The sequence below is a fragment of the Triticum urartu genome, chromosome 2 (genome assembly GCF_003073215.2).
Source record: "Triticum urartu cultivar G1812 chromosome 2, Tu2.1, whole genome shotgun sequence".
Lineage (NCBI taxonomy): Eukaryota > Viridiplantae > Streptophyta > Magnoliopsida > Poales > Poaceae > Triticum > Triticum urartu.
Genome location: NC_053023.1, coordinates 122,327,489 through 122,339,396, shown reverse-complemented (window position 1 = coordinate 122,339,396; position 11,908 = coordinate 122,327,489). Strand labels below are relative to the sequence as shown.

Genomic DNA, 11,908 nt, shown 5'->3' with positions numbered 1-11,908 from the left:
GCAAGATCAAGCCCGACCTGTTGATACAAACAAGCAAGGTTGTAGAGATTTTATGCATGCTGATGCTTGTGATTGTTCTACATCTGAAAATAAAATACATAATGCACTACTCATCCAAGCAAAATAGTTAAAATAATAGTATTTGGCAGCAACAAATATGATCAATTTGATTTACTCTCACAATGAAACAAGAGAAATAATTTCTTTCAGTCATCAATAATTTCCTCTCTGAACATATAGCAGCAGAGCATGAACATGTACAGGGAGAAGTGGTCGGGCAGCAAAGAGGGCATCACCTTCGCAAAATGGGAAGAGGTGGTAGGGAAGGCTTAGAATCGACACAACCGCCGGGTTCTTCGGCGGAAGACGGCGAGCAGGACGGGGATGACTTGTTGGGGATGGGGGAGCCGGTCGGTGATGGCGGCAGATGAGGGCGGGGATGTGTGGTCGGGGACGGAGGAGACGGTCCGCGACGGTGGTGGACGAAGGCGAGCAGGGCAGGGATGGCTTCACATCATGGACGAGTGGCGGCCGCCGGCGCTGAAGGTGCAGTCCGCCATGGCTGCTGCATGCAGCGGCTAGGGTTGGGGAAGGGGAAAGAACCTCGAGGGTTGGGGGAGGGGGAGGCACCGCGGCCTGGAACGGTGGAGGGGCGTGCTGCGGTGGCGGGGAGGGGCGGGCCGGTGGCGGTGCTGGGCGGCGTCGGGAACGCGGGGCTGGGGCGCGGTGCGGTGGTGGCTGGGAGAGGTGGGGAGAGAGAGAGAGAGGGGTGGGGCCGGGCTGGGGGAGAGAGAGAGGGGTGGGGCCGGGCTGGGAGAGAGGGGAGGAGATTTTTTTCTGTGGCAGTACTAAGAATCAGACTACTCAATTAAGCTTACCATCAGACTACTAGTCCATCGTTTGATTGATGTAGCCTGGAATGACAGATTAGAGAGGTGGGCCTAGGTAGTTAGTTTGCATGTAGTACTAATTGCGATTTGTTTCCCGTCAACTACTCCCCAGAAATCACGTTAGACACTATTTTAGCTCTAGCCCCTTCCTTAATGCTTCATCTGTACGTATTTTGAAATCTGCACTAAACTACTCCAAAGAAAAACACGGAAGCACATAGTATGGTAACACGTGCTAGCACTAGAACAATTCGTTTTGCTTCTATTTCCTAGCAAATTTGCTTCCATATAAGACTATATTATTTCAACCTGGTGAGATTATTGTCCAACGCGACCTTTTATTATGTTTATACTATGGGAATTTTTGCTGGGAATGATCATAGAAGTGTCTGCAATGTAACAATAAAATGCTTCGAAAAGTACAAATGATTTTATCAAACACCTTCTCTTTTACCATTGTGGCTAACAGTTTCAATTAAATTATGTCGGGGCTTTGCTTCCCAAGAATTTGGTATTTGCGTTTAAAGAAATAGGAATTTGCTTCCAAAAAATTTGGTATTTATGTCCAAAGAAATAGGAATTTGCTTCCAACGAGTTTGTGAGCCATGAGATCAAAATACAAATCAACGACATCGGACGAGTCTGGCGAATGCTTCTCATCAGCTGTATGTAGGGAAGTGTTTTCCTTTTTTGTGAAGAAGAGAGGGGAGGAGATAGTCCCACTTCTTTCCCATCAGCCAACGGATGGCAAAGGCCCACATCTTTGCCTGCTGGCAGATGGCCAAAGAAGTGGGTGGGGCCCAGTGGATAATTTAGCTGTAACGGCCCACTAGCCCCACCTCTTTGCCATCAGCTGGCTGATGGCAAAGATGTGAGAGCCTTTGCCATGTCCGTTGGCTGAATGGCAAAAGAAGTGAGACTATATCCTCCCCTCTCTTCTTCACAAAAAAAAGGAAAACACTTCCCTACATACAGCTGATGAGAAGCATTCGTCAGACCCGTCCGATGTCGTTGATTTGTATTTTGATCTCATGGCTAACAAACTCGTTGGAAGCAAATTCCTATTTCTTTGGACACAAATACCATATTGTTTGGAAGAAAATTCCTATTTCTTTAAACGCAAATACCAAATTCTTGGGAAGCAAAGCCCCAATATAATTTAATTGAAACTGTTAGCCACAATGGTAAAGAGAAGGTGTTTGATAAAATCATTTGTATTTTTCGAAGCATTTTATTGTTACATTGCAGACACTTCTATGATCATTCCGAGCAAAATTTCCCGTAGTATAAACATAATAAAAGGTCGCGCTGGACAATAATCTCACCAGGTTGAAACAATATAGTCTTATATGGAAGCAAATTTGCTAGGAAATAGAAGCAAAACGAATTGTTCTAGTGCTAGCACGTGTTACCATACTATGTGCTTCTTTGTTTTTCTTTGGAGTAGTTTAGTGGAGATTTCAAAGTATGTACAGATGAAGCATTAAGGAAGGGGCTAGAGCTAAAATAGTGTCTAACGTGATTTCTAGGGAGTAGTTGACGGGAAACAAATCGCAATTAGTACTACATGCAAACTAACTACCTAGGCCCACCTCTCTAATCTGTCATTCCAGGCTACATCAATCAAACGATGGACTAGTAGTCTGATGGTAAGCTTAATTGAGTAGTCTGATTCTTAGTACTGCCCCAGAAAAAAATCTCCTCCCCTCTCTCCCAGCCCGGCCCCACCCCTCTCTCTCTCCCCCAGCCCGGCCCCACCCCCTCTCTCTCTCCCCACCTCTCCCAGCCACCACCGCACCGCGCCCCAGCCCCGCATTCCCGACGCCGCCCAGCACCGCCACCGGCCCGCCCCTCCCCTTCACCGCAGCACGCCCCTCCACCGTTCCAGGCCGCGGTGCCTCCCCCTCCCCCAACCCTCGAGGTTCTTTCCCCTTCCCCCAACCCCTAGCCGCTGCACACAGCAGCCATGGCAGACTGCACCTTCAGCGCCGGAAGGCGTGCACTCGTCCATGATGTGAAGCTATCCCCGCCCTGCCTCACCTGCGTCCGCCGACCGTCGCGAACCGTCTCCTCCGTCCCCGACCACACATCCCCGGCCTCGCCCTGCCGCCATCTACCGACCGGCTCCTCCGTCCCCGCACAATTCATCCTCGTCCTGCTCGCCGTCTTCCGCCGAAGAACCCGGCGAATGTGTCGATTCTCGCCTCCCCGTACCACCTCTTCCCATTTTGCGAAGGTGATGCCCTCTTTGCTGCCCGACCACCTTCTCCCTGTACATGTTCATGCTCTGCTGCTATATGTCCAGAGAGGAAATTATAGATGACTGAAAGAAATTATTTCTCTTGTTTCATTGTGAGAGTAGATTGAATTGATCATATTTGTTACTGCCAAATACTATTATTTTAACTATTTTGCTTGGATGAGTAGTGCGTTATGTAATTTCTTTTCAGATGTAGAACAATCACAAGCATCAGCATGAAAAAATCGCTACAACCTTGCCTGTTTGCATAAACAGGTTCGGGCTTGATCTTGCTTAACATGTAGATATGGCCTAAATATGAACCGTGAAGATTTAGTGCTACTCTTGTGCTCTGTGCGTTGGGAGATCATGAATTCAGTTGTCATCATGGGGCAAAGCGAAGGAGGCAAATTACCTGTCCTGACTTATATAAGGTGTATGTGCTGTAACATGTTAATACGCACAGAAAATTCATGAAACACACTTATGTTGTTGCCTTGAAACACAAATGTAATATGCACATGTGTATACCTAATCCTTGTCCTATATTATATTCAAACTTTTCCTATGTGTATGCCCAAACCTCATAGGAATTAGCATGGTTCAGTTTAACGCCCTAACCTATACACTGGAAACAGATAAACATTCAAACATAGAGCAGAGGTACACCACAATAGATGTAAACTCCATGGTGTAAGCCTGTATTTTACAGAGAAGTGTGTTGTTTTTTGTTTTTTGAGAAAAGAGGAGTGTCTTGTTCAGACAACATACAATACGGGCAAACTTTAAAGCACACATAGAAAGACCGATCTTGCTGATTTCTAGACAACCATCTGCTAGGATTTTGCTAATCATGAAAAATAGGAAGCTTGAGTATCCTCCTAATTGGTTGGGAGCATGGAAGTTCAGTATCCTCCTAAATGGTTGAAGACAGGGGACTCCCGCCTAATCTACCCTAGTTCTGTCCAAGAAAAATCTAAGTTGTAGAAATTAATGGACCAATATGCATCACAATCTCAAGAGCTTCCAAGAAAAAATAGGAAGCTATATTTTTTCAAATGAAAGAATCCAACTGAATCTGTAGCCACATAAAGTTCTTCAGTACAACATAGTTGCAGTATTGTACATCTATATGAGCCCAAAATCAGAAGACATAGAGCACACTTCACAAAAAGAGGGAAAAGAAAATAGTCTCCAACAACATGTAAACTACACAATGTTAAAATGTGTACTGGATTAATCTCTATGCAATTTCCTTGTATAGGCTGTAATTACTTGCAACTATAGTACTTTCCATGTAATCCCCCTGGTATATAATAGAGAGGCGTGATCCAATCAAGGGTATCGCGCGCATATTACCCCAATCAACATTTCTTCACAAGAAGTTGCACACTTCATGCTAGCTCCAAAAAACATGCATGTAGCCAAGATTTAGGATATGCTTATAGATGTTTTGAGGATTATGTAGCAGGCTTTTCTTTATAGTCCACTTTTGCCGGATAGAATTTATCTTTGTCCCTTTGACACCATCGACACCCAGACACGACACCCCCGACCCCCGACACCTCTTCGACTTCCTATTGACTGAAAAGGTGCTTTTCGGCCTTCCAGAGGCCGACAGGGTCTTATATTTATGAATTATGAGTTAGGTCATATATTTTCCTGATTTTGTTATGAAAAGCATCATATATATTTGTGTTGATTGGTGGATTTTAATGTGCAGTTGTTTCGTTGTTGGCGAGGGTCTGGTGTTCGACGACCTCCCCGTGCGTTCAACGAGCTCCGCCCTGGCATTCATTGGTGAGCACAAATGACATCTCCTCCTCCCCCAATCATTTTTTATATTCCGGTCTTCGTGCCGATAAAACATGCTAGCAGGTAGGTAGGTTGAATCATCAGTATGCGTGACCAACTATGCGTCTCCCGTTCGAAAGGGTTACATCTATAAATATGCATGCATTTGCATTTTTATAACCGTGATTCTTTCGAATTGTCCAACGTTATCCATGGACAAGTCAAGTATGTGTAGATTGGGTTTCGTTTTCCCATATGCTCTGCTCCGGATCCGATGCAGAATTTCGTCAGCGCCTCCCTATTGTTCTCCGGGTACACATCCTCTTGCGTTTATTGCGGAGACGTGTATCGGAGAACAACGGGGAGGTGATGCCAAAATTTTTTGCGTCGGATACGGAGTAGAGCATGGGAAAACGAACCCAATCTACACATACTCGGGTGGGATTAGGACCTATCTTTACCTATTAGCGTCTAGGTTGCATGGACGTAATAAAACTGACAAACTCTATTAACTGATGAATATGGTTTGTTGAATTATGTATATATTTCTTGTGTGTCTAGTAGCTAGGCAATATGAGTGATCGTGCGTGGACGTACACCGGTCACACTAGTCAGAAAGACATGACCCAAGAATGGATAACAAAAACCAAGGGGTTTGTGAGAGTCGCATTTGCAAATGGACAAAGACAAACCTGGTGCCCCTGTGTCGAGTGCGACAAGTATCATAAGAGGTCAGAGTATGAAATGATCAAACACCTGTAGAAGTGGGGTTTTACGCCTAATTATACGGTATGGACATTTCATGGTGAGTCTGCCCAACGTGCCAGAGCTGAGGAGGGCCATCGTCGCACCGACGAGCATGGAACCAGGATGGAAGACATGGTGGAAGACTTTGATGATGCTCGGGATTCAGATGATGAGATGGAGGAATCTGCAAAGGCCTTCAATGATATGTTGGAGTCTTCAAAACGTCCTCTCCACGAGCACACTGAGCTTTGTCAGCTGGATGCCATCACATAAGTAATGGCTCTAAAGGCTCAATTCAACTTGGGCAGAGAATGCTACGGCGCGATCATGACACTATTTGGACGCTTTCTACCCAAAGGCCATGTAATGCCTGCAAACCTGTACCAGTCAGACAAAATCCTCCGTGTACTTAAGATGCCCTATGAGAAGATAGATGCCTATGAGAAAGGATGTGCCTTATTTAGGCTTGAGTATGCGGACTTGAAGTATTGTCCCGTTTGCTAGTCTTCCAGGTATGTTGTGGTAGACAACGGTATGGGTGAGAAGAGTCAGACAAAAATCCTAGTTAATGTTCTTCGGTATATGCCAATCATACCAAGACTTCAATGACTTTTCATGGTCGAAGAGACGGCCAGACAGACGACATGGCACAAATTGGGCAAAAGAACCAAACTGGATGCAGATGGGGAGCCGATGTTGGTACACACATCAGACGGTTTTGCGTGGAAGCGCTTCGATGCAATACATCATGCTAAAGCGGCAGATCCAAGGCATCCTCGAATCGCCGTAAGCACGGATGGGTTCAACGTGTTTGGTATGATGGCAGCCCAATACAACTATTGGCCTATATTTGTCATTCCACTCAATCTCCCTCCCGAACAGATTATGCAAAGAAATAACATTTTCCTAACGTTGATAATTCCGGGGCCCAACTATCCGGGGAAGAGTATGAATGTGTCCATGCAGCCGCTTAAGGATGAATTGCAAGAAGCTTGGGATAATGGGATCAAGACATACGACGCCGCTACAAAAAACTTCCTAATGCATGTGTGGTACATGTACTCGATGCATGACTTGCCGGCATATGCGCTATTCGTTGGCTGGTGTGTGCATGGTAGGTTCCCGTGTCCCACATGCAAGGCAGCTCTTGAGTTTCGTCGGTTGCAGGCGGGTGGCAAGTTTTCTTGCTTCGACATGCATAGACAGTTCTTGGATCCTCGTCATAAGTTCAGAAAAGACAAGAAGAACTTCATAAAAGGTAGAGTTGTCAAAAACTCTGCACCACCTGCGTTGACAGGACAACAGACCCTAGATCAGTTAAACGCTCTCGAGCCGGATCCAAAGCACCCAGGGTATTTCAAAGGGTATAATTTGGAACACGCCTGGACTCACAAGACATGCTTGTGGGATCTGCCTTACTTCAAAGACCTCCTTTGCCCACACAACATCGACATGATGCACACTGAAAATAATGTCGGCGAGACCCTCTTTGGTACATTGTTCGACATAGAGGGGAAAACAAAGGATAATCCTAAGGCTAGAGTCGATCAGGAGGCTCTATGTGATAGACCGCTACAAAACATGCGACAACCAAAAGGAAAGAAGAACTAGGCGAAGCCAAAGGCATGGTTCAATCTTGGAAGGCCAGATATGAGGGAAATTATCCTGTGGGTGAAAAAGGAGTTGATGTTCCCCGTTGGGTATGCAGCAAATCTAAAGAGGGGAGCGAGCCTTGAAAAATTGAAAATATTTTGTCTCAAGGGTCATGATTGGCACATATGGCTTGAGCAGGTAATGTCTATATTACGGCTCAACAGGCAACCCAAGTTTCCTATCTATCGTGGGCCTGCCAAAGTGATCCAAAACTCAATGGTTGGGATGTCGTTTATGATGTGCCGCCACATGTTAGACCACCTCCCCCCAATGAAGAGGATTATGAACCTCACATCAACCCAGACACATATGAAGGAGAGTTCTTCCAAGAAACATGTCTTTCCAAAAAACGTTTCAAGAACCCCCATACTTCACCCCAGAACATTGAAGTAGACAGCGACAGCGAATCTGAGCATGAGCCGGAACAAGAAGAGCTGGAACAAGAGGATCCAGAACAAGAAGAGGTTACTGCTGCGGATGACCTGTCAATGCTTGACCGATTACGTAAAGGAGGCCTTCCACATGTTGATGCATTTATTGATGATGATGATGCGCACGTCATTACTGATAGTGATGATGATGATGCATTTATTGACCCCGAAGCATATATAGACGATGAAGATTAATATTATAGTTCATGTTAGGTATTCCCTTTTTTTATATTCATGATGATGATACACTTAAATTATATACATATTATTATTCATGTCAGGTATTCTTTTTTTTTTTATGTTGTACTAATTTCGTTTACTCTTTGTCATTGCAGGTGCTGACAGATGGTGGGCACGGGTCGAGAGCGCTCCGAGGCTCCTTCCTCGGCGCGTGGTGGGAGGGGTAGTTCCATTCCACCCCAGACCCTCCGGAGAGCGCTAGATCTCAGTATGAAGACACCACCGGCGGTCGCTTCTTCTTTGGCCGTGAGAGGTTGGTGGGAAGAAGGAGAAGGCTAGTAGAGGTGAACGTGGTGGCGGGAGAGGTAGGAAGGCTGCCAGTACGCCTTCCTCGCCGCCACCCTCAGCTGATTCACCTGACCACAGGACTGCTCCGTCTGAGATGGAGCCGCCTCAGGTGGACCCATCTCGGACCCTGGTCCACGAGCCTCGGGCCGACGAGCCTTCACCCCACGAGACTCAGGTCCCTGAGGCTCCGCCCCACGAGACTCTAGACCAGGCTATGTCGCAGCCGAACCGATTGGGGGACTGGGCGGAGTTGAGTGGCCATGCTGATGGTGACGAGGGTGGCTATAGTTCTGATAGCTATAGTGAGAGTGAGCTGGTTGAGGGGGGCAATGTCTACCAGCATGGTGGTACAAAGCTCCCGCCCACCCCGGCGACCCCTGACCAGAGGTGGTTGATTACGCCTGATGGGGAGAAGTAAGTGCATTTACTCTTTTTTAACCTTTTGCCTTCACATTTCTTTGAATATCTAATGCGTAAGCCTTGTCATACTGCAGGTTTTGGAAACACGGTCGTGGTCTCCGCAGACCCAACACAGTCCTTGGTGTGATTTGTCGCCAGAGCTTGCCGGGGTGGGTCACGTTGCCCGGTGAGGGCCAGGTTCCAGAGCTAGGAATAACCTGGGAGCACTACTTGGCTGCCCCGGCCCCGCCGGGGGAGAGGATCGGCAGTGTCGAGTGCCACATGGTGGCCGACGTTGTGATCCATACGTTTTGGGTAATTTTTCCTCTCTCGTCTATGTTGTGTTTTCTTGTTTGATTTGCAACCCTAGTGATTGTACTAATCCGTGTTTTCTTGTTTGATTGCAGACCTTTTATAGGTGTGCTGAGGGACAGGAGGAGGCCGCGACTCAGGTTAACGAAGCCGAGTGTAGGCGGCTACTTCAAAACTGGCAGAACGGGGCTCGGACGCAGGCTACTCGAGACTACTTTGCCTCGATTGGTATTAGGATGTCCAAGGCGAGGTGCCGCACGAAGTATCTGAGTAAGGATAACTACATGAAGGTAATTACCTATTGTTAAGGCCTTGTATTTAGTTTCCTTGATTTGATTCATAGGCGTAGCTCTCAAATTTCTCTTACTTAGGTGCCCCCGAGATGGTGTGCGGATAGGCTAGATTGTTGGGAGGCGTTGGTGGATGAGTGGTGCTCTCCCCAATGGCTATCCACCCACAACAATACAAAGGATCGACGTGGCAAAATGAGCGGTGTGCCACACCATCAAGGCAGCGTCAACCTATATCAGTACGGAGATAACTTGGTATGTGGTTTGCTTCATGATTCATGCAAATTCAGTCTTCATGCTAGCTTGAGCCCTTAACTAATACTTTGTTCCTCTCTTTTAGGCGCAGCACAACAAGACGGATGTGCCAGAGCTGTTCGACCTATATGCCATGGCCCATAGTGCCCCGTATAAGAAGGCCAAGGCATTCTCTGAGTCTGATCTCGATGATCCAAATAACTTCACCAACCGCGCCACCCACAACAAGCTCGTGAGGTACAGAGATGAGGGGAAGGCGAGGATAGGGCCGGACTTTAACCCGAGCCAGCCTATTGATCCAGAGCTGGTGATGATATCTGGTGGCGGGAGGTGCCATGGCTTGTTAGCCATTGGGGATGGACTGATACATTGTACTAGCACTCTCCCGTAGATCAAGAGGCGCCAGACGAGCTCCGATCCTGAGATAAGGCCTCGTCCACGGCCAATGGATCTCGAAATCAAGGTTAGTTATACAGAATCAGATACCTTTCCTCCATTACATTATGTGTGCGGCCGTCGATGATTACAATGCTAAAAAGGAGTGGTTTTGCAGGCTGCTATTGAGGAAGAGAGAGCAAAGACCCAGGAGCTTCTGGCAGAGGAAAGGAGGCAAGTGGCGGCGAGGGAGAGGGAGACTGAGGAGAGGACGGCTAGGCTTTTGGAGGAGGAGAGGAACCAGAACGACATGGCTAACCGGGCCATATACGAGCTCTTCGCGGTAAGTTTCTTCTACATATTAGCTAAATCATGCATGCAATGTTCCTTTCATTAGTAACTAATATGACTGACTCATCAAAACCAAATTTGCAGTCCATGTGCGAGAAGAACAATCAGACCCCTCCGTCGATGCCAGTCATTGCTCCGGCGGACACGGTGAGTTTCATTTCAATGGACATTACTTATTAGTCTTCACATTTGAGTTGTATCATGCTAACGAGACATTGCAAATGATCTTTCATTTGGCGCAGCATAACTCCCGACAAGCATCGACGTCTGCCATTGGCGCGAGCAAGAACCCCGATCCTCCTCTGTCTGCCACTACCGCGAGCAAGAACCCCGATCCTTCACCTACGGGTTGACGGTAATTTTTGCCAAGTTCTTTGCTTAATTAGCTCCAAATTGACCTATTTAACCTAGCATAGCTCGAAAATGACCTATACTTAGCATTTTCCCCTCCAAATGACTTAATATGCTTAGGTAGCTCAAAATTGACCTATTTAACCTAGGATAGCTCTAAAATCACCTATACTTACCATTTTTTCCTCCAAATGACTTAATATGCTTAGCTAGCTCTAGAATGACATAATATATATGCTTAGTTCCAAAGTGACCTTACTTAGCATCTTTTACACCAAAATGACTTAGTATGCTTAGCTAGCTCAAAAATGACATAATAACCATACTTAGCTCCAAAATGACCTATTTTACAGATATAAGTTGCATCATAATAATCTTCACATTTTAGTTGCATCATAATAATCTTCTTATTCTAGTCTTCTTCTAACTTTCTTCTTTCCCATTTTGTAGATTTGCTTCAGATCACGGAAGCTTGGGTTGATGGAGTGCTTGTTTTTAGTTTTTGTTTTGATTTGTGAAACTTGCTACCTATGATGAAACTGTGTAATATTGATGAAACTATGTATATGTATGGATGAAACTTGCTACTATTGGTAACTTGTGCTGGATATATTTGCGTTCATGACTATTGGTAATATGTGTTGAATATGCTATATTGGTCATATATATATATATATATGTTTGATTTTCTGTGAAAATGAATTGATATAAGAAAAAACAAAATTAAATGACGCAATATAGGCACTTTGCCATCTGTTGGCTGATGGCAAAGAGCTTTGCCATCCGCTGGCAGATGGCAAAGAGGCCACGTGGCAGCAACCTATGAAGCGCTCGTCTGGCCTATTTGTTCTCTTTGCCATCAGCCAGCAGATGGCAAAGAGCCTGCATCCTTTTCTATCAGCTGGCGGAAGGCAAAAAGCCTGCATCCTTTGCCACCAGCTGACGGATGCCAAAGAGCATGCAGCCTTTGCGATCAGCTGGCCGATGGCAAAGAGCATGCACCCATTGCCATCAGCTGGCAGATGGCAAAGAGCCTGCAGCCTTTGCCATCTGCTGGCTGATGGCAAAGCACGCCGTTAGCCTCCTAACGTGGCTAACCCCGTTCCTCAGGCTTTGCCATCGGCCAGCTGATGGCAAAGGCTACAGGCTCTTTTGCCATCTACCAGCAGACGGCAAAGAAGCCTTTACCAGAGTTTATTCAGCAGGCCCTTTGCCATCTATTGGCAGATGGCGAAGCCCTTTGCCATCCACCGTCCGTGCCTTCGCCATCTTCCATGGCAGATGGCAAAGTGC

General features: G+C 46.4%; 1 long non-coding RNA gene across 1 annotated transcript; it reads left to right on the top strand.

The window, feature by feature from the left end:
- Positions 1–10,342: 10,342 nt before the first annotated feature.
- On the top strand, positions 10,343–11,126 carry LOC125541255. Its single transcript, XR_007297472.1, has 3 exons — positions 10,343–10,411; positions 10,507–10,619; positions 11,066–11,126. It is a non-coding gene; the product is annotated as an uncharacterized LOC125541255 (long non-coding RNA).
- Positions 11,127–11,908: the final 782 nt, after the last annotated feature.